At 48.6% G+C, this 25,434-nt stretch overlaps 1 protein-coding gene across 7 annotated transcripts in view; it reads left to right on the top strand.

The window, feature by feature from the left end:
• The window catches only part of MIB2 (MIB E3 ubiquitin protein ligase 2), a 143,108-nt gene that overhangs the window by 3,100 nt on the left and 114,574 nt on the right, over window positions 1–25,434 (top strand). For 3 of the 7 annotated variants that reach the window (XM_075906514.2, XM_075906508.2, XM_075906510.2), the window contains exons 1-2: window positions 283–426; window positions 5,897–5,972. The gene's annotated coding sequence lies outside the window, so the exon portion shown is untranslated. Of the gene's footprint in view, window positions 1–250; window positions 427–5,896; window positions 5,973–25,434 lie in introns of those variants that run through there. The other 4 variants (XM_075906509.2, XM_075906513.2, XR_012897327.2 and 1 more) reach the window with 3 other exon arrangements.

Below are 25,434 nucleotides of genomic sequence, written 5' to 3'. Positions count from 1 at the left end.
AGGGGATGGGAAACAACCACTGGCTAAAAGTGAATGCAGCACAGGTACATCTTGTAGCAGACCCGGCTAGCTGGGGCCTGGCTTTGCAGCAGCGAGCAATCAGAACCCCAAAAGTTTAGGCAACTGCCCCTCGGGGGCCCCACTTGCCAGCTGGAGCCAGCCTCTCATGGGCAGTGGCTGCACCCTACTGCTCCCCCCGGCCTGTCTGCAGGCCCCTGTGCCAGGGGGAGAGGAGAGAACTACGACTCCCACAATCCTTTGTGCCCCGGGCTGCCTGTCAGTAGAAACTGAAAGCCCTGGGAAGGGAACTAGCCACTCGGTGGGAAGGAGACGCGGCGGCAGCAGCGGGGCGCGCGCTGCAGGTCGGCGCGGCTTCCCGCGCGAGGCGCTTCCCGTCCGCGGAAACTTTGTAGCAAGTTTGGCCCGGTCAGCGGGGGGCTGGGCGAGCTGCCCGGGGGGAGGGGAGCATGGGGGCTGGCACGAGGGGAGTGGAGGGGAGGGCGCTGCAGCAGCCCCTGGCTTGAAACCGTTTGCACGAGACCCGGGGTTTACACTTCGGTTCAGTGGGTCTCCCTATGCAAATTGTTCCAGCCCCCCTGGAGGGGAGGGCAGGAGGCTGGAGGAGAAGGGGGGCAGGGCAGGGCAGCCTGGAAGCAGGTTCATGGCAGCGACTCCCATGCGGATGCATTTTCGGGTCCTGCTCCCTTTCTCCTTTAGCAGCACAGAGCCGTGTTCTGCTCCTGCCACCCCGTGTGTGTGTCATTGTCATTGTTCCCACGGAGGGTGCCATGGCCTCACGCTTGCCCAGGTGCCCTGTGGAAAGTTATGGCCTGAGTGGGTGGGTGCAGTCTGGGGGAGAGCAGAAGGAATAACTGTGCAGATGGTGCTTCAAGGAGCTGGGGGGGAGGGGGGTCTCTAGGACAGCGGTTCCCAACCTTTTCCAGATGGGGACCCATTTTGATAATTCAATGAGACTTGGTGACCCCAGGCAATTCAAAAACAGGGGGAGGAGGGACGGCAGAGCCACTTGGTGACCCCTTTGAAATGTCTTGGCGACCCATATTTGGGTCCCGACCCATAGGTTGGGAAACCCTGCTCTAGAAGAAGAGTTTGTGCAGATGGCGTGCAGGTGAAAGGCAACCCTCTGCTTTCCTGGGAATCTCAGCTGGTTAGTCATGCCCCAAAGAGCCTGACTCCTGTGTGTGTTCTCTGCATCCCTGTGATGTAGTTTCTGTAGAAGCCCCGCCAGCCAGGTGTGGCGGGGTGCGCGCATGCTTGTGGCAGAGAGGGCACGCCTGATGGCCCACCCTGTGCTGAGCCTGCAGGACCTCTGAGGGCCAGCGAAGTAAGGGAAAAGAAGCGGCAGTCAGAGCAGTCACGCTATGGGAATCAGCAGGGGAGACCTGAAAGTGGATCTCCAGGAACTAGGAAGGCTTGGGGCTGGTTATTGTTGACTGACAGGCAGGAATGGAGGGTGGTATGAGGTGCTGCCGGACAGCTAGAGGGGTCTGGATGGGCGCAGTACACTGAGTGCAGACCCTCTGCAGCAAGGGTAGCACAGGTTCTGATGTAGAGCCAGAGCAATTCCGTTGGCATGAAACCGATGCCTAACCCCAGGGAAGAGCAGAATCGGGATCAGCAACTTGCTTGGTGTCTTGCTGCTGCTCGATGTTGTGGGAAGAGGCTGAGTCCTGTTGGTCCCCTAGTGGCACCCATGAGGTCCCAGGGCTGGTCAGCTTGCTCCTGAGATTCATTTCCAACAGACCTTGATGTTTCAGTGACTTTAGGCCGGGGGGAAATGAATGGGCTTGTACCGCATACATATCGATTGGCTGTACTCCTCCTGACTGTACTACACACAGTCCCTTCATGAAAGGAAAGACTGGCTTAAAGCTAGGTGGGCTTGTGTGTGTCTGACCTTCTTCAGAGGCCCTCTGCTTGGACTGTACGGCCAGCCCAAGATGATTCCCACTCCGACACCAGCCCCAGAAGAGGGAGAAACAAATCTAGCTGTGCAGTGAATGTTGGGATCCCCAAATGACTGAGGGCGGGGACAGGGAGTTGCATCCACCCCCTTCTCGCTTCCTGTCAGTCCCAGCTCCATAGGGCACAGGAGAGAGGGTATGAATGTAGCCAGTGCATGGTGTGTAAATTTCACTCCCCTTGCATGGGATGGAATGGCTCCATGACAGGTCTTGCCCAACAGATGAGCACTGGCTCCCCTTGGCCGTTTCCCCAGAGTCCAAGGGTGCTGGAGTCAGGTGTTTGTTTTTTGTTTCTCTTTTCTCTGGCTTTATTCTTGGGGAGGAGGGGTTTCAGCTGTCCCCGTAGGAGGTGAATTCATGCACTTCACTGTTAATTAAATGTGTATTGTGGATGGGCAAGTGCTCTGAAAAGCTTTGAGAGCGTCCCAAGAGATTCCTTGCTCAGTGAAGCACTTGCCGCGTCCTGGAACTGGCTCCCAAGTGAAACGCATTCTGCTCCCCGAGTCGGCCAACCAGGTGGCTTAGGTTGATCCAGGACTTTACAAGCTGTCCTGAACTGCAAGGGGGAAATAGAGCCTGTCGGTGGTAGGGAGAGGGCCAAATTCAGACCGGAGCGAGCACTTGCAGCTCCATCAAAGGCACAACGCCAGCTCTGCATTTGGTCTAATCAGAGTAACCTAACTGCACGTATTCTGCTGTGAATGTCGCTGGTGCCTGATGCAAGGGAGAGCTGGAGGCATTCTCCCTGGAGCTGCTCGAAAGCAGACAGCTACATAGGACCTGCCCAGCAAGGGACAGACTAGGCTAGCTGAAGCAATAGATGCTTCCCATCATTAATGTGTCTGATTCCAAGAGCCAAGCTCAGGCTATGTCTGCGCTGCCACGTTGTGTTGGCAACACTAACATCGACACCTAAAAAATGAAAATCGCCAGAGGGTGTTCTCCCTTGCTCCCTTTGTTGACGGATCGTGTCCATCATTGACAGTGAGCAATGCATGCTGGGTATGTGTCCCACAATGCAGTGTTACGAGCTCTGCCTTCTCACCCCTGTGCACCTTGGGATTCCCTCCGCCTTCTCCCACAGCCTCCTGAGCTACCAGGAGAAAAGCAGCCGTGTCCCCCTCCCCCTGCAGCAGCAGTCAGCTTGCCACCATGTTCCTTGTGCAGGACAGAACCGGAGCATTCAAGTGATTTGCTGTTTGTTTGTTCCCCAAATAGAGCAGCTGGCTCAGCTGTCAGACACTTCCCTGAGCTTTGAAACGGGAGGGGCCTGGCAGCAGAGATCAAAACACCGAGCACAGTGATCAGGGCAGGCATTGTGGGATACTGGCGGAAGCCCAGCAGGGCCAATAGCCACCGTAGGCCCTGGGGCAAGGTGGGGGGAAGGGGGAAAGGGCAGTCAGCTCTTAGCACCACATGGACCATGGCACTGGGCCCCCTGCCCAGCTCACAGAGCACCTGGCTCAGTGCTCTGACGGCCATTTAAAGGGGCCCAGGGCTCTGGCCACTGCTGCAGTAGCAGCAGCGGTGACTGGGGCTCCGGGCCCCTTTGAATATCTGGGCCCCAGGGCAATTGTCCCCTTTGTTCCCTCTCCCCCTGTCGGCAGGCCTGTGGAGACTAGTTCTGTCACAAAACAAACAGCGCTGTCTACGCTGGCTCTTTGTCGAAAATTAAGGGAGGGGAAAAGAGAAAAGTCTCTCGTAGGGATGGAAGTCTTTCGTTGCTGGAACTGGGTGTTTTTTGCCTGATTAAAATCACATTGCAGTGTGATCGCTCTCACTATTTTGTTGCCTAACAGCATTTTTGTGACGACAAAACTCGGTAGTGTAGGCCTGCCTTCCATCTTGACACAAGCCAATTCAACTCTAGCGACGTTTGTGGAGCTGAGCCCCACTGGGGGTTTGACCCCAACAAAAACTAAACTCAACACTCCCTTTCCGGCAAAGCGCTGTCCCCAGATCCTTTGAGCCTCTCCATCCCTGGAGAAGGTATTTACTTGGCTCAGACTGGACACCTTTGTTCTTTACAAGGCCAAAGAGCTGGCAGTTAGATAACACCACCTCTCATGAAGGATAAAGAAGAGACCATAGGGGAAGAGGGTTCAGTCCAAGATGCCAAGTAACCAATTACTGTGGTAGCTAAATCACTTGTCAGTGGCTTCCAGTTGTTGGGTGAACGAGGCTTCCCTCATTGTAAATATTCTGCGTTGTTATGGCTGGAGTGCTTCCACGCATGTCGGCTGGAGTCAGAAAGACCTCGTCTGAGAACCCTGAGAAGGCGCAAACAGAATCCCTGTCTTAATGACATTGCACGTCAACATTGCACAGCAGTTACACTGAATCAGGCGGAGGGAGGTTAAGGATTCCTGCTGTCAGGGCCAAGCTCTCTTTTTTGAGGCAGCATGGCCTTGTGGGTATGACACAGGCCTGGAGGGTCAGATCACCTGATTCTATTCCAGGCTCAGCCACTGATCTGCTGGGTTACATTGGGTGAGTCACGTCACTGCCTTCTGTCATCCTACTCTTATCTCTCAGTTGTAGCAGGGACTGTCTCACGGATTTGGAGCTCTGATCTGTGAGGAGCCGGTGCGCAGTTGCAATACAAATTGGTAATGTCCTGGGTCCATTTGGTATCATCACCTTTGTTTCCTGGGGGTAATACCTTCAGGTTTTATGAAGAACCCCAAAGCCTTTCCCTTTCTACATCCTCTCCCCAGTGCATTCACCTCAGACTCTCAGTCAGGGAAATACTTTGTAGAGTTCTTTACGTTAACGTGTACTGGACGTGGGGCAGTCGGTGTTGCCTGCATGTTTTCACATGATGTCTTTTGAGGAAGAGAGGAGAATCTTTGTTTTCCATCAGGCTTTGGAGACGTGTTCACATTCTGGTGGGTTTCCATTGCTTATTTGCACGGGCCATTCAGGAAACGTTGGGCTCTTTGTACAGGTTGACACTCTGTAATCTGGACTTCCCTAGACCAGCAACACCCCTGGTCTGGCATGGTCGGGGTGACCCAGTAGGGCCAGAAGCATTGCCAGGTGGAGCATGGAGTCCTGGGCTGCAGCTTCACTGCTGGCAAGAGCCCTTGGCGACAGCGGGGCCACCTGATGGAGCATGGAGCTGAAGGCGTGGGGCCACTGGGGTGAGCCCCTGGTGGAAGCAGAGCCGCCAGGCAGAGCATGGAGTCTCTCTTCCCAGGTGGCAGTAGAGCCCTGAGTGGCAGCCGGGTTATGGGAGGGAGATGGAGGAAAATGGAGACCCCGGTGCATTGACCATCCTTGGTTTGGCAAATTTCCTGTTCTGGGACCAGTCAAGTCCTGAGGGTGCCAGGCCTGGGAGGATCAACCTGTTCCTTCAAGGTGTGGAACCTACCTCTTGCTGCTGCTACCACATGGAGCCATAGGGTTAGAAGGGACCGCAAGGGTCATCTAGGCTAACCCCCGCTCTGTCCTACTGTCACTGTTCAGGCTGCAATGGTTTTTTATGCTCTGTTAAGTTTGTGACCTTTCGTGGTGCTTGGTAGCATAGTCGCTTGTTTCAGCTCAGCATTGGCTGCTAGTTCCCCAGGAGTTGTTATGTTCACTCGATGTTCCTTGCTGACACTTGGCATATGGCAGCAGAGGAAATACTGGCAATGTCACGTCTCTGTCTGAGCTTCAGCTGATGCCCTGGAAGTCGCAGCGCCTGCAGGAGGGGTGTGTGTACTGTCGCTGCGGCTGCAACCGTCTCCTTTCACTTTGTTGCGGGGAGCAGGGGGGGGGGGTAGATTCCTGGGAGGCTGAACCGCCTTGATCAGTGGTTCTGGGAGTCATTGAGCACCATAAGCGGTTCTGAGATTACAGCTCTCTTCTGATGGGTACTGAAACGGGCTATTTTCCTTTCTTCTGTGACCCCTCTTTGTTTCATGCAGGAACCAGCCACACTTAGCCCATGGCACGGTTGAAGTGGCTTGCTGTGGTGGCAACATAAAGGCATTCTCCAGCTTGGTAAGTCAGCAGCTACTGGGGCATGTTGCCCTTGCCTGCCTGTTTCTGTTTTGTCTGCTCTGTTGTTCACTGCTTCTCAGACGTATGACTGTTCCCCAGGCCTTGTAGACCTCAGGGTTGTGCTGAGTGTAACTATACAACTTCTGACAGCTCTGATCATGCCCTTTCGTTGGAGACGATGTTTGATGGGGAGCAGGGGCTGCTGGCGTGGAATGCAGACAGCTTGCGAGGGTTTCTGACTCATGGATTCTGATTTGTACTAGGGATGCTTACTGGAGAGCTAGGCTGATGTCATTGCAAAAAGAGGGGTGGGGGGTGTTTGTCCAGCAAGGACCATGCTGCGTAAGTCGCCTCCGTCCTTTTGGAAGCTCTGATGGAAAGACCTGGAGGACTCAATTACGGTTTTATTTCTTCTGCTCATTCCCTGTGTCCATTAAGCTGTGATCACAGTTTCCCATCATCTGCTCCTGTTGATGCCCTTCCACCTCTTTGCCGTACTCCTCTAAAGAGGTCTGGCTATTCGAGTTTGCAGTTAAGAACATCTTTCCAGGCCTGTTCCCCTAGGTCCTTGGCGGGTTGTGCCGTCCGTTCAGGGGAGGAACCTTTCTTGGCCTGCAGCATCCTCCCCAGCAGGGCTTAAGCAAGTAAACTCATTTGCCAGGTGGGCAGGCCTTGCAAACATGCCAGTTAGGCTGCATGGCCTCATTCCCGGGGTGCTGAGCACCCCCCATTCCTTTTGATATCACCACGGCTATTGCATGCTCAACACTCTTGGGGTGGGGCTGAAGGGCAAGTCTCTCACTGGCCCACCTTTCCTGAGTGCCCAAGAGCCAGCCAGGCTGCCTGCACTCCTCTGCTAGCCTGCCTGTCTTATTTTAGATTTCTGATGCCTCGCCTGTTGTGGCTGCTGCTAGATACAGTAAAAACACAAAATACTCCCCCCCCTCCCCCATTTTTGCTCTGTTTTGTAGTTTTAGGGTCTTAGTGGAGCTCTCATCAAGCAGAGAGTTTTGTGCGTCTGATAAGCGAGGAGGGTTGAGACTTTATTTAAGCATGGGGAGCAAAAGAGCTGGGCAAGTGAGAGACCTTTAGCAATGGTCTGCTTTGGAAATGCAGATTGTGCAAACAAGGGACTTGGACCAGTCTTCAAATCCCAGCTGCTTGGCTAGCAATGAACACCTTGGATACAGTCTTGGAAGCTTAGAGTTCTTGCCCTGCAGGGTAAATGCCATTTACAATAGTTCCTTTTCATTTTGGTTGGGGGGGTAGGGAAATGTCCTCACTTCCCTGGGGGTCAGAGGGGCTTTGAGGCTTCAGCCACAAGTCTATGAGAACTATAAGTCCCCAGTGCCTCTCAGGATCAGGCGCTGACTCGTTCGCCTTCAGAGAGCTGCCCACAGGGTTGGGGCACACAATCTTGCAAGTGGCAGCAAAAAGAGGGTTTGGCAAAGTTCAATACACTGGAATGCCAGCGTGACGGCAACATCAAACTTTTGGCTTCACCTGCTGTGTGGGCCCATTTTTGGTGTCTGTTCGACTCAAGCCCAGCATCATCAGGGCTTTCCCGATGCCTAGTGAATGCTGGAATGTGGGTTGGACAACAGGTTACGCCTGCCCCTCAGTCCACCCATGGAACTCTCTTTGTCCTGAGAAGTTGTGCATGAAGATGGCGAGATGGGTTACAGGTTACAGCAGGCAGGGTCTGGCAGCCCAGCTACAGGAGCAAGAACCTGAAGACGTGGGAACCATTCCTAGTTCGGCCACCAGTTCACTGTGAAAGCTTGGACAGGTCTGTCTCCCTCTCAGCAAAGTGTTCTCCTGCGCTTGGTTGGTGGGCAACCCACAAGCCGCTTGTGGCCCAATCCTCACATAGGTGCAGCCCGTTTTTAGCTATGGACCATGAATTAATGAGTCAACCATGAGACGCTGTTGCCAAAAAAAAAAAAAAACCCAAACAGATATGATTCTGGGATGCATTAACAGGAGTGTTGTGAGCAAGACACCAGAAGTCATTCTTCCACTCTACTCTGTGCTAATTAGGCCTCTGTTGGAGTATTGTGCCCAGAACTGGACACCACATTTCAAGAAAGATGTGGAGAAATTGGAGAGGGCCCAGAGAAAGGCAACTAAAAAGATTAAAGGTCTAGAGAACATGACCTCTGAGGGAAGACTGAAAGAATTGGGCTTGTTTAGTTTGGAAAAGAGAAGACTGAGAGAGGACATGATGGCAGTTTTCAAGTACCTAGAAAAGGTGTTACAAGGAGGAGTGAGAAAAATTGTTCACCATAAGCTCTGAGGACAGGACAAGAAGCGATGGGCTTAAATAGCAACAAAGGAGGCTTAGGTTGGACATTAAGAAAAACATCCTCGCTCTCAGGGTGGTTAAGCACTGGAATAACTTGCTGAGGGAGGTTGTGGAAGCTCCATCGCTGGAGATATTTAAGAGCAGATGAGACAAACACCTGTCAGGGATGATCAAGATGGTGCTTGGTCCTGCTGTGAGGGCAGGGGACTGGACTTGACGAACTCTCCAGGTCCCTTCCAATTCTAGTGTTCTGTGATTCTATCATTTGACAGCCTCAGGGCCGTACAGGTAGTATATATGCTGTGTGGATGCAGCCCACGTAACAAAGAGCTGCATGTGCGGCCCACAGTGATAATCGGTTGAGAACTGCTGGCTTAGATCATCGGAGGAGTCTTTGTTAAATCAGCTGACATTAACAAACCCTGATCCCTAAAACCTATTTTGAATGTCAAGAGAGAAAGCAACAGCTAGCTACATAATTCATTCTACTCTTGAGCGGCTGGTGCCTCTCTGGCCGCAGGCATGTCAGGACAGATTAGTCTTGATCTGTTCTCCCAGCCAAGAAAGGGCAAAGCTGGTATTGAAAATGGACAGAAATGTAATGCTGACCCCTCTGCCTGTTTGAAGGGGAATCTGAAACTTAGTGGGGCAGGCAATAAAGATTCATCTGACCTCTTATTCCTGCCTTGCTCTCTGCCACAGACCCTCTGGGGTCAGCTTCTTGTTTTAAAATCCAAGAGCAGTAGTGCTGCTAGCCCAGGTGGTGATGTTACTGTCCATTGGTGGCTCTATTAACTTATGTCTTCTGTGCAGCGTGAACCCGGTGGGACCTGCACTCGGGTCTGAGCCGTCAAGCTGAAAAGCTATGCTTGAGTTACTGGTATTGCCCTTGTGTCTCTGTGTTGCTAGGACTTTGGGGAGTACATCCCATAATCCTTTGTGTACATCCCATAATCCTTTGTGCTGCGGGAAGTGGAGGCCCTCTGATTCTTTCCAATGAATTGGGGGAGAACTTGACTGGCCTTGACACATGGCAGGAGTTGCGGGAGGGCAATGGAGGGCTATCTGCCCGTGTGTGTGTGTAAGCCTGCTTGCCAGCCCCAGTGAAAGCAGCACATGCGACTTTAGCCCATAACTCCCACCAGGCCAGATGGTTTGGGGTGAAAGCACCAATGGTCCGAGTGCGTGAGTGTGAGAGGTGGGTTCAGGGCAACACCGAGGTCGGAGCCTGATGAGGCCCGGTCCACACTAGGCCTAGCAGCTCGGCTTAAGGTACACAACTCCAGCTACGTAGAATACATTGCTGGAGTCGGCTTACCTAAAACCAAGCTTGGCAGTGTCCCCACCGCAGGAGGCTGATTGGAGCAAATGCTCCCATTGGCTTCCCTTACTCCTCACAAAAGCAGGAGCATCAGATGTTGGCGAGGGTGCCTTGTGAGTTCGATTTAGCGAGTCTTAACTAGACTTGCTAAATCGAACTCCAGAAGATCAATCACGTCAACGGAGATCTTCCATGTAGTGAAGACTAACCATCCAGTGAAGAGACACCCAGAGGAGTTATCCTCTGCTCACCTCTTAAAGGGTCAGTGTCCTCCAGGTCATATTCATGGCTTTTTTTCCTAAACTGGAACTTGTGTATTTTTTTTCTGTTTTCAGAATGCTGTGCAGACATGAGCAGACCCGCTAGCCAATTCTGTGGGTATCCTGTTTAATAATTAAAAGAACAGTGAAACTCAGACATCCTCAGCCTGCTGTCTGTACAACCTGGCCTGTACAGAGTACCTAAACATCGAATATTTGAGGAGGGCTAGGGATCTGATTTGCTATTCCCCTATAGCTCTCCCAATCATTCTCACTGATAAAAAGCAAGTTGCATTCCACACGCACTTTGTACCAGGGTAAATTGCCATGCAAAGGGGGAGAATAAGAAAGAATCCAATCCTAGGTCTCTTAGTGCCTTCCGTATGTTCCCTTTCGCGCTATCTGGTGATCTGTCAGGTGCTGTCTTTATGCTGTGGGAGGCTTGTGTGGGAGAAGCTAAATGTCGTCCTCCCAGCATGAGACCGCTGTACACCAAATGACAGATCATCTTAATCGTTTCCGTACCTGCCGGAGAACGATTTGTGTCTCAAGCAGCCGCTTCCGCAGTTTTGTTGTCTTCTCTGAGCTCTGATATCTCGTCCTGAGGAAGAGCTGGGCTGATCAGTTTTGCTGACTGAGCCTCTTAAGGTTCTAGACTGCGGGCTGCAAATGATTTGATGTCACTACAACAAATGACTGGAACAGACACAGTGGTTTCCTTGTGCTTGAAGGGAAAATAGGCCACCGAGGGCCAGAAGGAAATTCGACATGCTTACGAGCAATTTGTCTTGGGGGAGAAGGGAGGTATAATAAAGGAGAGGTCCAGCAAATGCCCAGCCCGGACTTTTGCTTTTAATCCCTTAGAGAGCAGCTGAATTCTGACTCCCATCCACTTGCAGCCGGAAGATTCCTGCAGCCAGCAAAAGCTGAGTGGGAGGATAAATTTATCCTGTAGTAATCCTACAGTTGGATCCTACAGTCACCTACAGAGACTGTTGGTGTCTCGTAAACCTGAATTTCAAGCAGACCTTCGCTGGGACTGTTAGCCTCTAATTGTGGCAAGGAACGGTGTTTCTATGATGAGAGATTGGAGCTGCTTACTTTTAGCTGATCAGGGCAAAAGAAGAGTTTCTTGACAAGCCTGGGAAAGGGGTGTAACAGAAGGGCAGCATGAAGCAGAGAATTTGCCAGACCATGGGAGGTCAATATTGTCTAGCAGCATTACTAACACTTCTACTGTTCACTGGGCTCTAGAGACAGTTAGGAGTAAATTAGAGCTAAATACCAGCACAGAACGCTGAGAGCCAGGACTGGTGGCTGTAAACAAACTGCATGGGACTGTGGGAAACTTGGCCATACCCATGATAAATGGACATCCGGCGAACTAAAATCATGCCGGGCCACAGATGTCGCTGGACCAGAGAGGTTCAATCTGTATCATGCAACTTTTTTTAGTCCGATCAATATTGAGCTGATTGTTAAAAGTACGGTGCTCCCTCTTCTGCTCCGGATGGATGATGTAACACAATGGCACTTGCTGATCCACTTAATGTTTTGGCTGCATTTCCATGATAAAAGTTCATTTTCAGAGGGTTGGCCATCAGACTGGTCTGGGCAGAGCCTGTGCACTTGGCATCAGGGCCGGCTTTAGAAAGTGCAGGGCCCGATTCGCGGGGGCGGCACCGTGCATGCGCCGCACGCACGGGGCCCAAATTGGGGGAATTGGCCTAAAGCCGGCCCTGCTTGGCATCTCAATTGGAAAATATCCCCCCCCCCCCCACCTCTGATGGTCAGGAGGCTGCAACGAGGATCAGAGTAGGTGAAGGTTCAGGCTTGAGGCTGAGTCAGAGCTGTGAAACCAGACCCCTGAAATCCCACAAGCTGTCTTCGTGTGACATCACTCCTCGAAAGTGGTGGGGCAGGGAGGGAGAATCTTCTTGGAACAACTTATAGCCCTTGATTTCAGCCTCATCCATCCACTCTGGGAAATGGAACTGCTGCATTGGAGGGCTAAACACAACCGCGAAGGGGAGGTGGTTCAGACCTACTGATTCAAATGGGACAGCCCTAAGATTTGCAGGGGTTCGTATCTCAGGCTCCAGTTCTGGGGCATTTTCTTTCTCTGTTTACACAGCACTTCACTGCAGTAAATGGATAACATGTGGAACCAACATCTTGCTGTTAGGGGTACCTGCTTGATACCCCAGCAGCCAGCTGCTGTAGGGATGCAGGGAGAATAGAAGATAAATCTGCAAGGCTCTTATGTGCATTCATATGAGGAGAGGTCTGAATGTCTTATCACTGAAATGGAAGATTCCATTCATAGAGCCTGGTGAGGATACAAAATTTGTATCCACATCTGTAGCCACAAAAATAAGCTGCCGATAGTCACCTTGGGTACGTCTAGACTACACCACTCTGTCGACAGAGAGATGTAGATTAGGCATGTTGAAATTACTAATGAAGCAGGGATTTAAATATCCCGTGCTTCATTAGCATAAACATGGCTGCCGCTTTTTTTTAAACTCAGCTTTTTCGAAAAAAACAGCAGTCTAGATGTGGATCTGTTGAAAATAAACCCTTTTTTGAAAGATCCTGTAAACCTCATTTTTTGAGGAATGTTCAGATATCCACAGATTTGCAGGGTTCCAGATACAAAATTTGTATCTGCATCTCTCAAGGCTGTTCCTCATTCTGACACGATGAATGCAAAAGTGGGGGCCCGTAAGAGCACTCCAAAACCTTGCCTCTACAGGCTCTGGTATAAAAACTTCCCCCCAAAATCACAAAGATCATCCAATACCAGTCAATTAAAAAAAAACCCCAAACTTTTATTATCAAAATAAAGCTACAATTGCAAGCATAGTAAAGTGGCTAGATGGAAAGAACCACCAATTGATATAGATACTATGGGAAACCCCCTGGGCTAAAACTTAGTTATGAAAGGGAAAAAAACATAGTTACAAGCTCAGACATTATTTCCACATCCCCAAACAAGGAAAACAATGAATCCTGACGGACTAACTAAGCTTTTTCCCTACTTACACCTTATAAGAAGTCCGTTCTTGGAGGGACAAGTGTCTCCCATCTCCCTCAGTCTTGGAAGAAACTGCTCTGCATCTCAAACCCAGAAGAGAGAGGAAAAACCCCTCACTTCCAGTTTGAAATTCCTACCTGCATTGTTATTGGCTGACCACCTGATACCTGGCTAGCTACAGGGTTAACCCCTTAGTCACCAGGTGCTGGTCAGCACTCCTGATTATGAAGGCAACCGGTAAACTGAGCCGTGGATACCCACATGGTACATCATTGTTCGCAGGTGTTTGTGGTGCATCATTGTTCGCCATCCAGTCGATAACACCAAGATGTGCATGCTCGTTGAACCAAAACATCAATGAGTCCCACAGTCCCCCCTCCATAGCTCTGAATGTTGATTACACGCTGCACTCCGCTTTTTGCTCACTTGATTCAGTCTCTCCCAGTCCTTTGACTTGGCTCAAAAATCAGATGGTAGCATGGTGGTGAAGGTACTGGACTGTGGTTCAATTTGTTCCTAAGGGGAAGTTATTTGATCTTTGCATCTTCGATCTCTATTTTACAAGATGCGAACTAAAAAAGCTGCCTCTGGCTCACTCTTTGGGTGTATCTGTGCTGTCGTCTCTGCGTGTGTGGAATTGCAGCATGAGCAGACCTATGAGTTAGCTTTAGTCTACCTAACTTGTGGTCCAATAGCAGTGAACCTGTGTGAACATACCCAGGCTGCAGCTTCATTGCTATAGATTGAAGCCAGCTCCACTTCATGTGTTGCAGTCAAACACCCTGATTGCAAGTGTACTGTAGATGTACCCTTTTGTCGGATTAGATTGAAGGCCCTTTGGGACAGGGCCTGTCTTTTACTATGTGTTTGTATAGCACCTGGCGCAGTGGGCTCTGAATTCTGTTAGAACTTCTAGGCGCTACTGTAAAACATTGGGTTTGTGAAGAACAAGTCATGCCAAACTAATCTGATAGCTTTCTTTGATAAGATAACGAGCCTTGTGGATAAGGGAGAAGCGGTGGATGTCATATACCTAGACTTTAGTAAGGCATTTGATACGGTCTCGCATGATATTCTTATTGATAAACTAGGCAAATATAACTTAGATAGGGCCACGATAAGGTGGGTGCATAATTGGCTGGATAACCGTAGTCAGAGAGTTGTTGTTAACGGTTCTAAATCCTGCTGGAAAGGGATAACAAGTGGAGTTCCTCAAGGGTCTGTTTTGGGACCCGTACTGTTCAATATCTTCATCAATGATGTAGATATTGGGATAGAGAGTGCTCTTATTAAGTTTGCAGATGATACCAAACTGGGTGGGGTTGCGACTTCTTTGGAGGATAGGGACATAATTCAAAATGACCTTAGCAAGTTAGAGAAATGGTCAGAGGTAAACAGGATGAGGTTTAATAAAGAGAAATGCAAAGTGCTCCACTTAGGAAGGAACAATCAGTTCCATACATACAAGATGGGAAGCGACTGTCTAGGAAGGAGCATGGCGGAAAGGGATCTAGGGGTCATAGTGGACCACAAGTTGAATATGAGTCAACAGTGTGATGCTGTTGCAAAAAAAGCAAATATGATTCTAGGTTGTATCAACAGGTGTGTTGTAAGCAAAACTCGTGAAGTCATTCTGCCGCTCTATTCTGCACTAGTTAGGCCTCAGCTGGAGTACTGTGTCCAGTTCTGGGCGCCACATTTCAAGAAAGATGTGGAGAAATTGGAAAGGGTACAGAGAAGAGCGACAAGAATGATTAAAGGTCTAGAGAACATGACCTATGAAGCCAGGCTTCATGAACTGGGCTTGTTTAGTTTGGAAAAAAGAAGATTAAGGGGGGACATGATAGCGGTTTTCAAATATCTAAAAGGGTGTCACAAGGAGGAAGGCGAAAATTTGTTCCTCTTGGTTTCTGAGGACAGGACAAGGAGTAATGGGCTTAAAGTGCAGCAGGGGAGGTTTAGATTGGACATTAGGAAAAAATTCCTAACTGTCAGGGTGGTCAAATATTGGAATAAATTGCCAAGGGAGGTGGTGGAATCTCCCTCTCTGGAGATATTTAAGAACAGGTTAGATAGACATCTGTCAGGGATGGTGTAGACGGAGCTTGATCCTGCCTTGAGGGCGGGGGGCTGGACTCGATGACCTCTCGAGGTCCCTTCCAGTCCTATTATTCTATGATTCTATGATTCTATGACAACTTTTCAAAAAATTCATTTTGGGTCAATTTCTCCTACTTTAGGGAGTGAGAGGAGGCAACTTCAAAGCAGGTCTCAAATTTCAGAGAAGCTTGCATGGTAAGGTTACTGAATAATAGCAAAGCGGATAGCACTTGGATAATGCCCAAGCAATGCCTTTATGAAGGCAAAGGGAGGCATGTTAAGTCATTATCTCATCACTGCAGCTCCTCTTCCGCACACTTGAAGGCTCGGGCAAGGTCTCCTTCCCTGCAAAGCAGCTCCAGACTACAATAAAGCCAGCGTAGGATGGATGTGAAATTCAATTTAGACCAAGAGGATCAATGGGATGGCGTTTGTCAAGGACAGGGGTTGATCACAATAGTGAGACGCTTTCGTTGTGCGATGTCTTTACACACAGCGCCGGCCGAGTTAATTTTAGCGTTTTCTCATTTGAACATTCCAGGTTGCCGCTCTATGCAAAACGGTTGTGGATAATGAAATGACGAGACACTGATCCTTGAGCTAAGGCGTATTAATACCCTCCTTTGTTACTTATAATTAAATATATTCTGTCTAAGAGCGGATGAGGTATAGGGCATGTGAACAGGCCAAAGTGCTTACAAGTGACATGGAAAAGCTCCGTCCTTGTTCTTTTTTTGGAGGCAGCTGTAGCATTTTTAAAAGCTTGCTGCTGGGTATAGTCTGTCATCTGAAACTTGGCTTTGTTCCAAGCTGACTCTGATATTTAACCGACAGAAACCTCCCCTTCCCCTCCCCCCTCCCCCCCACGCTCCCATTTGTTCTGTGCTGGGCTTAATTCTAATGTTTCTGCAATTTTTTCTTGTTGCTTCCAATTGGCAAAATCTAAGCCAAACAGAAATTCTAATGGTGTAGGGCGGTGGTTTTCAAACTGCCCGTATGGCTCGTGACCCCATGCTGGGTCATGGGACGTCAGGCGCTGGGTCTCGTTGCTGTAGGGGAAACAGGCGAGCAGTGGGGGTGCTAAGGCAGCTACTTGCCTGTCCTGGCACCGCAGACTGTGCTGTGCCCCTGAAGTGGCCGGCAACAGGCCTAGCTCCTAAGTGGAGGGGGGGGGGGGGGAAGTGCACAGGGCTCTGTACATTGCCCCTCCCTGAGCACTAGCTCCACACTCCCATGGGCTGGGAACCTGCTGCTGGCTGCTTCTGGGGCGCAGCATGGTCTGCGGTGCCAGGAGAGGCAGGAAGCTGCCTTAGTGCCCCCGCTGCAGCACTGACCAGGAACCGCTTGAGGAAAGCTCCTTCTGCCACACCCCAGAGCCCACACTCTAGTCAAATTACGTTGGGTCGCAGCCATCAACAATTTTCTTCCACTGGGTCATGAGCAAAAAAGTTGGGAAGCTGCAGGTGTAGGGAAAATATCCCTTTCATTGCTGAGGTGCAAAGCATAAACCAATCGTCTGCTTCATCCCCGAGGTATGTCGTATGGGTGGTTGATGGCTTGGCTGTGTGATGTGGAACCTTTGACGTCTGGAGGAGTGGTGTTTTGTGATGAGCTGACCTCTGCAGGCCCGCTGTGTGAGCGCTTTGTGCGGTAACGGCTTTGATTTGAATGTAGCTATTAAAGCACCTACCTTTTCGGCACTTGGATTTAAAAATACAGTTCATTCAAAAAGCATTAGCATCTCACCCCATGTGGAAACAAATAGCCTGTCGATAAAGAATATAGTGTCCCTGCTTTTCACCCACCCAGGTCTCATCCTGCCCTGCCTGCCCTTCCTCCGTAACAAACAAACGGAGCTTGGAAGACCGTGTGTCCTGATCTAATCCAGACCAGCAGTATGGAGAAAATGTATTCAGTCATGTGTCGTATCTCCACCTGGGTTTAGTTTAGCAAAGGACATTGCCTGTGGGTTTGAGTCATGGGAGAGGTTTGGATATGGCATATTCTTGCTACTGAATCCTAAATATAGTCATGAACTAACACCAGCATTTTGCCCATAAATGGCTCTCGTGTGGATGCCAGTTCACATTTTTCACTGATGCCTCCTGTCTCCCTTGTGTAAAATAGACAGGGAATCGGAAGGCAGTGCCAGGGCTGTATTTGGATACACGAGAGAAATGCCCTTCGCAAAATCAGTGGTTGTGTGGCTGAGGATTTATAGATAATTCTGAGTGCAATTGGGAATTATTGTGTGGCAAGCACTTGGCGTGGGAATCTCAGGCTCCCCCCTCCCGCCCACACACAGAATTCCCAGTGAATGATTTTGTTTCATTTTAGGTGCAAATATTAGAGTGTCAACAAATAGATGTACAAAGTGGGTTTTACAACAGGCGATGCTGCGCCCTAAACACGGGTCTGGAGCAGATAACAGCTCAAAAAGGGTTGCTCCCCACAGACCTGACAGAGGAGCTTTGCTGGTGGAGGAGCGGGATGGAGGTTGGCTTAGGCTTTGAAAGCAAGTGGGGGGAGGCATGCGGTCAACAGCGAGGGATGTTAAAGGCTCCAGTCTTGGCCCCATTGAAATCAATGTGAGTTCTGACCTGCCTTTCAATGGGAGTAGGGTGAAGCCCTGAAAAAGCAGCAAGTCTGGGGGGTGGGGAGGGGGGTAGAGATGAAAGTCGAGAAGAATGGTGTAAAAAGCTTTGGAAGTGATGCAAAGACGACCAGGCTGTCAGCCCAAAAGGAGCCAGTGCAAGGACACAGGAAGTGGGTAATATCCAGAGGAGATCGCCCTTCCCGGGGAGTGCATGCCCGTTCATCATGCTAATGGGCTAGAACAAGGCTACTCAACATGCGACACGTGGCCTGTTTGTTTGCAGCCCGTGGTGTGGCTTGGGTTTACGCAGGGCTCAACACGTGGCCTGCGGGTGGGATCCTTTGAACGTGACCTCCACTGGGAACACACTCCACGGTGGCGAGGCGTCTCCCAGGTGGGGTGAGCATTGAAAGACACAAGTGGACGGGCTGGCTGGAACAGATGGGTTCAGGGTGTCGGCATTTCTAGCCCTCAGAGAGGAGGTGCCGGGAACACTGGGGCATTGGGTGAAAGGCGCTATTTGCATATATATTTGGCTATATATATTTGCATGTATATGCAACCACACTTAAGTTGCGTCCCACAGCATGTGCTGTGAGTATCACTGCGGCCCCTGGGGCTTCGAAAGCTGAGTAGCCCTGGCCTAGAATATAAAATCCATTCACTGTATGGATCCTTATTGCATGTCTGTCATGCACCCCGTGTTAGTGACAGGGGTGCTTGTGTTGGGTAGAGAGGGCATGTGAGGCCCCATTGTACAGGAAGAATAAATCTTTAATGATGAGAGTAATTAACCATTGGAAGAATTTCCCAAGGGTCATGGTGGATTTTCCATCATTGGCCATTTTTTCAGTCAAGAGCGTGTGTTGTTTCATATACCTCTGCTTTGGGAATAATTTCAGGGAAGTTCTCCTGTGTGACACAGGAGGTGTGAGGAGATGGTCACACTGGGCCTTAGAATCAATGAATTGGCAATGGGATGGATAGCGGGGTCGAATCCTCACCAGAGCACACCCTGCTGGTCATGCTGGGAATTGATTGAATCCATGGAGACTCAGGGACACTCTGGCAGCAACCATCTCCGGCCCTTCTTCCTGCCCATTGACTGCTCCAGTTCCCTAGACCTCTTCCCTGTGGCCATTGTACCAAGGCTCGCAGCCTGGGGAGGTATCAGGCTGCAGCTTCTCTATGGCTCCCCTGAGCCTGCCAGGCACTGCTCTGTCCAAGGTACCATTGGTTCCCTCCCCTACTGTGACCTGGCTCTTTCTCCTTTGCCAGTCAGAGGGAGACTGAGCGCCCCATAGCTCTGCATCCTTTTATAGGACCCAGCCTGGCCCTGATTGGCGGACAACTCCTTACTCCCCTGATTGGCCAGGTTTGTGCAGGCGTCCTCTGGCCTACTTTTAGCCATTTCTCTGCTGGAGTGGGTTACAGCACCACGAGAGATGTAAGCATGTGTTTTAATGCTTTGCTGTGTCAGGGCCTTAATCCTTACTGAAGGCAAGGAAACCTGTGCGACCTGAGCTTATTCTAAAAACTAATGGTGACACCCGCTAATGGCTCAGCAGCCTACCTATGCCAAATAACTTAGGCCTTTGCGAAAGGCAGATGATAACTTTTAGCACCTTTCACCAGAGGATCAATCTGTAGGCAGATCAGCTATGGCAGGGCTACTCAACATGCAGCCCGTGGCCTGTTTGTTTGCAGCCTCCGTTGCAGTTTAGGTTTACACAAAGCTCAACATGCAGCCCGCTGGTGGGATCCTTTGAACATGGCCTCTACTGGGAACATGCTCCATAATGGTCAATAGAATGGTCTTCTGTTGAGATGTGTTTTAGTAGTTAAATTCCTGGACTGTCATTGCTCATTAAAAGTGCTGTCAAATGGGTGGAAATAGGGTAAATATTGCATTTTATTAATATCAAAAGAACTAACTTAAATGGGGCTTGCGTGTTGTGTAGTGTTACCTTAATCTTTGTATTTATTTATGCCTGTCAGTGTGAAAGAAGCTATTTGCAGAACATTGAACCTGTGAAAGAGCCGTTCAGGTGATAATGAAGCCACTTAACAGGCATTCGCTAACCCCAGGAACACACAATGAGTTTCTGAATTTACAGTCCAGCTCATCTGATGAAGTGGGTTTTATCCAAAAAAAGCTCATGATATTATATATTTGTTAGTCTCTGAGGTGTCACAGGACCACTTGTTGAATTTACAGTGTTAATCTACAGGACCTTAGTTTAAAATTTGCTTTAAAAATATTTCATTCGTGTGTTGCTGGTCCCAAGCCTGGAACAGAAAGGAGAAGGGTTGGTCGACAGGGTAGCTCTCCTTCATCGTAAAAAACCCTTGAGCTACAGAAACTACTCACGTTACCATGAAATCTTTGCCTCGGCCTGAAGAAGACGACGGAGCGCATTTCAATGCAATTATGATGACAGATGATGAAAACCCTTGGAAAGTTGCCCGCCCAAAGTTCCAAATTCTGACAGCCAAAATTTAATACTTCCATCACCACCTGGAATGTTATGAACTCTGAATGGTACCAAAAAGCTAGCATAAATAACCAGTGAAATGGCTACGTCTAAAATCAATATCCTCGGGCTGATAGAACTATAATACTGTTGTGAAAATTCCCATTCCCTGAAAGGACAGCCTCTGGGGTGGGAAATGGGATTTCAGGCACCATGCCCTAGTCAGTCACTAGATCTCTGCTGACACTGCCAACTAATGAGTTCCCGTTACAATGCGAATGCATGCAGCGTTGTCAGTCTCATGATTTCAGCATGACTCTTGTGACGATTGTTTGTTCATCAAGCACCAGCTCCTGCCACTAAGGCATTATGTGAGAATCTCTACTTTCATTTTCTGTAAGTAAGTTTGGTTTTTTCCCGGTGATCTGCTGGAATGGCTAGCTAGTGTTTCTACAGCTTATCTTGTGAGGCTGGATGCCTGCCCTATAATTTTACCCCCAGCCTGAAGGAAGATGCTCTGTTTTTCCCTCTCATCAATAATGGTAAGACAGCAGCTGCATTTACAAACTTGCACAAGATTTGCTCATCAGAAGTTTGTCTTAAAGACCAAACAGCAAATCTTTGACTCAAATGTTATTTCCCCCTTAATGTATGGATATGACAGCTAGAAGTTCCGCAGAGGTACCAATAAACATCTCATCACCTTCTGAAGCAAGGAAGGTACAGGCTATTAAATGGAAGGGATTTATAACACGCTAGCAGATTTACCCGGCATTGCTCGGGTTCCTAAGTCAAGGAAGAATTAAAGGCACATGTTTTATTAAAATGATTGTATTTTTGAAAAATGCAGTGTTACTTTATTAAATTAATTTTTATTACAGATTTCTTAAAAGGATTATTAAAATTTTTGTTTGACATTTTTTTAGTAAATGTTTTAAAATGGAAATTCCATCAAGTGTGTCTTTTATTTTCTTCATTCCTATAAACTCTTATAATTCTCTATGTTTTTAACAAAAAAGGGCTATTGTCAATTTGGTTTCCAATAACATTTTCTAGAAGTTTGCAAACCGTAAGCTTTAATTTAATTGTGCCAAAACAGAGCACTATTCCAAATGTCTCTGGTTTTATCTTTTTCTGCAAGGTTTATTGAAAAGCAATTCTATTCCGGGTTCATCCTATTTTTTTGGCTTATCTTAATTCAGTCTCTTTCAACATTTGCTCAATTATGTCAATTATGAGGACTGTATTTGCTTTGGTGAGTCTGTTTTCTGTTGGTTTTATGAGTCCCAATCCCATTCCAAGCACATCCTGTTTTCCTGGCACAACCAAATCCTTAGATTGCTTTAAGTTATGATAAGAGGAAGCTGTAGACTGAATTTGATGGTCCTAGTTCTTAGCCTGTAGGAGGCGTGTTTGATCAGACAAACTCTCCAAAATACGTAGTAGAAGATGTTGAGACTGATCTGAGTTCAGTGACGCCCTATCTGTAAAGTTATCCAGGAAAGAATATGGAAATACCCGTGTTTGTGTTTTGAAAATGAAACCAGAGCACCTGCCATGTGCCATCGATTGGGCAGCAGGCGGAACCCCAAAAGGAGCCAACTGAAAGAATCTCTCCCTTGAATACTACTCAGAAAGGAAAAAGCCTATGGCTGTAACAGAGCATGCCCAAAGAGCGGCTCATGATGCACTGGCAGGGCAGAGCCTTGTTCATGCCCACCGCAATATTTGATAGCAAGGAAAAGATTCAGTTGTGGCCATTTCTAGCCCTTATGTTTGTGGGAAAATTCTTGAAAATGTAGCCTGAATGTCCCCCAAATTGTCATTGAGGAGCCCAAAGTGTCAATTCTGGGGGGATCCAACTTGTTATTTTTTGATACTACGGAGTTGACAAGGCTGCATTCTATTCACTGGATTGCGAGCTGGAAACAAGCTGGTGACCTAAAGGTTCCAGACTCTGCTTTAAAGAAAACTCTCTGGCCTCGGTTTGGACAACCTCAAAGACTGGGGTGGCTCTGAAGCTGCCATGACTCACTGGTATGAAAGTACAGCGCCGTTCTCTTAAAGTGCCATGACAAAGCTAGTGCCAAACTAGAGAGTTTGCCGAACCACGGATGGTCAATATTGCCTAGCAGTGTTACCAACACTTCCACTTCTTACTGGGCTCGTAGCAGACATTTATGGGGTAAATTGGAACTAAATACCAACACAGAACACTGAGAGCCTGGAATGGTGACTGTAAACAAACTTTATGGGACCGTAGGAAACTTGGCCACACCCATGGTGCATGGACGTTCGGCTAGCTGAAACCATTCTGGACCATGGATGTTGCCAGACCAGTGTGTGGCAGACCAGAGAGGTTCAACCTGTAGTACACAAATGGGATCAGTCAATTCTCTGTAATGATCCTATTATCCATTTCATGGGCTGATTTTTTTAAAAGGTGCTGACTGAGCCCTCCCGCCCAAACAAACAAAGTCGCATTTTAAGTGCTGGTTTTATGGGCTAAGTGGGATCCACCAGAACTTATTGGTGAGAGAGTGGCAGGGAGACCCAATTAACTGATCCTAAATGACTGAGGGATGCCTATATTTGCAGCTGACCCAGTTGTTAAGAACCAGTGTTGTGTGTCCTTGTTCCTGTGCAGAATCCCACTGAAGCCAACGGGACAGCGCCTGGCTCAGCACGTCACAAATAAATATGCTGTAGTAGCTGTTAGTGGTTTGGTGCCTGGCTGTTACTGTGGCAGCTCCAGAGGATGAGTGACTTGATTCGGACCTCATTGGCACTGGTTTGAATCCAGGATCGCCCGTCTGAGGCATTGGAGTTCAGTTACTCTGAATTCACACTCACTTACATGAGAACAGTGCCCCAGATCTGAGTGTCCAATCTGTTCTGTATTCCCAGCTCACAGCCATGTATGTTAGTGTGCTGAAAACTAGTAACCACTTGTCAATTTGCCTGTGCTACAGCAGGAACAGGAAAGGACAACAGGAGTTGGCATTGGTTTGGATGGAGCCAATTGGCCCGTGGTCCTTTTATGTCAGTGGAATGGCATCTCTGCCCCACAAGGCTTGGGTTGTGTTTGTGGCAGGGTTGCATGAAGACCAAAGTGAAGCACCAGTCCTCCTTTCTTATGTATTTACTAAACTGCACAGCTTGAGTACCCACCTGCTAAGCACTTATCTCTGATCCAAAGGGCTCATCGTCCATTTCAGGCATCCCTTTGGATATCTGCATTCTGTTAGGGAGATTCCAGCTGCTTGGAGATATTGATTTTTTTTTTAAATAGGGCCATTCTTCATTTTCAAAATCCTTGTAAACGCATGAAAGTATCACAGCGGCGTTCTTTAATTTTGTGACTCCCACCCTTCTGCCTTCCTGATGTGTAACTGGGAAGGAGCACAGTTTCTGGCGCAAGGCTAGCAGTGGTAAGATAGGGATTCACATTCCATCTCTTGCCACTGATTTGCTTTTGTGAGCTCGGGCAACTGTGACTGCTGTGTGCCTCAGTTTCCCTGTGTATATAGTGGGGGTGATGCTCTTACTACATTTGTATCTGATTTAGCAAAATGGGGCTGCAATTCCAGTGAAGGTGCTTCTGTGCTTAAAACTGAATCATTGCCACCATTCTAAGGGTGTTTACACTCAATTTTCTTTGTTGCAGAGGCATCCGATAGATACGCTGATAGGAGGTGCCGGATGTTACTGTGAGAATATTATTAGCCACTCCTGGTTAAAACAATGTTGACATTTTAGAGACTTTGGACCAAAAGTCATTGTTGTTATCATTTCCTAGAGCTACACGGGTAGGTCTGTGCTGCAGCTGGGGGCTTGCATCCCAGCATGGGGGTGGGGGCAGACATGTGCTTGTGTTCTGAAAGTAGCAGAGGCAACAGTTTTGGGGCTAGTCTCTCGAGTATGCATTCCTGGGGTGCAGGCAGGTTTATGCTCAGGTGGCTAGCCCAAGCTGCTGTCCAGGGTACCCTGAGCTACATGGCTAAGCTGCAGCATGCTAGCTGTAGTAGAGTTAGTGCATGTCTGTCTACTGGCACAGGGAAGTATGCTCTCAGCTGCAGAGTGGACATAACCTAGGAGCAAATGATGGTGGAGGTGGAGGTGCGGGTGGCTGCTGTTCATTGTACTAAGCAGAATAGTTACAGCAGAAGAGAAAATAAAATTATGTGGAAGGAGTCAGAAAGGGTCATGACCTCTCCTGTCAAATTTGCTTGATGTCTGAGTCTCAAAACAATCTTGTGGGGCGGGTCTGTCTTACCTTTATATCTGGGGTGCAAAGGTGAAGTGACAAAGTGCAACTATCTCTGCAGCAGAGCCAAGAATAGAACTGAGTCCTCGCTTCATTCTCTTGTCCCGTCCATGATACGGCACTTCCTCCTTTCAGCAGGAGTGGGGTTGCTCAATCATTCCCATGTTTTGGTAACTCAAGGACATTAAATACACAGAGGAAGGATTTGCTTGTGTTTAATGCACTGGACTGGGACTCAGGAGATCTGGAGTTTTCATTCCTAACTCTGCCACCGGCTTCCTGTGTGACTTGGTCATGTTGCTTAATCTCAGTGCCGCATCTGTAATGTGGAGATAATAGTACTTCCTCTCTCTGAGTTCTTCAGAACATGGACTCCCTTAATAAGTATTTGTTCAGTGCCTAGGAGTTGGCGCCTCTAGGCATTACTGTACTACATGTATTAAATTTCTTCCCACAAATATTTTCACTCTCTTGTAGCCTTGATATGTTAATTTCCCTGCTATGAGCCACTTCCACACTGACTTGATTAATCTCATCTACACAAGTTCCCTCTTTCTACCCTGCCTCTGTAAATCTCTCTTTAAGGTGCTGCAGGACTCCGGGTTGTTTTTGCACATACAGACTAACTTGGCTACCCCTCTGAGACTTTTCCATTTCAGTCTTAAGCCCCACAATGATAGGGTAACAAAATTGTTAGAAAATTCATTTAAAACCAAAACAAGCATGCCTCTGAGAGAGAAAACGGATGCTAGGAAGATGTGTGCTAAACCGCTGTGCCCTCTCACACCGCTGCTTGTTGCAGACCGTTCTCCAACCTTCGTTGCTAATCCCCTCTTTAAATGGTAAGCTCCGTGGCAAGGATTTAGCAGCGTGTTCCTAGAACAGTATTTGATACTTAGTACTACACCTATACATGCAGAAGCACTTTGCAAAGGTAGAGGGAGGATCATTAACCTCATTATGCAGAGAAAGTGAGGCATAGAAGGGTTAAATGACTTGCTCTGGATGTCTAGCAAGTCAGTGGCAGAGGTGGGGTTAGACCCCAAGGATTCTGAACCTGTGGTGACATTGTACTAGCGGAATTTCTAGCTAGGTGGTGTCA

Source organism: Pelodiscus sinensis, chromosome 24 (assembly GCF_052426305.1).
Source record: "Pelodiscus sinensis isolate ZL-2025 chromosome 24, ASM5242630v1, whole genome shotgun sequence".
Classification (NCBI taxonomy): Eukaryota; Metazoa; Chordata; order Testudines; family Trionychidae; genus Pelodiscus; species Pelodiscus sinensis.
Note: the sequence above shows the minus strand (reverse complement) of the source record. Positions and strands in the feature narration are given on the sequence as shown.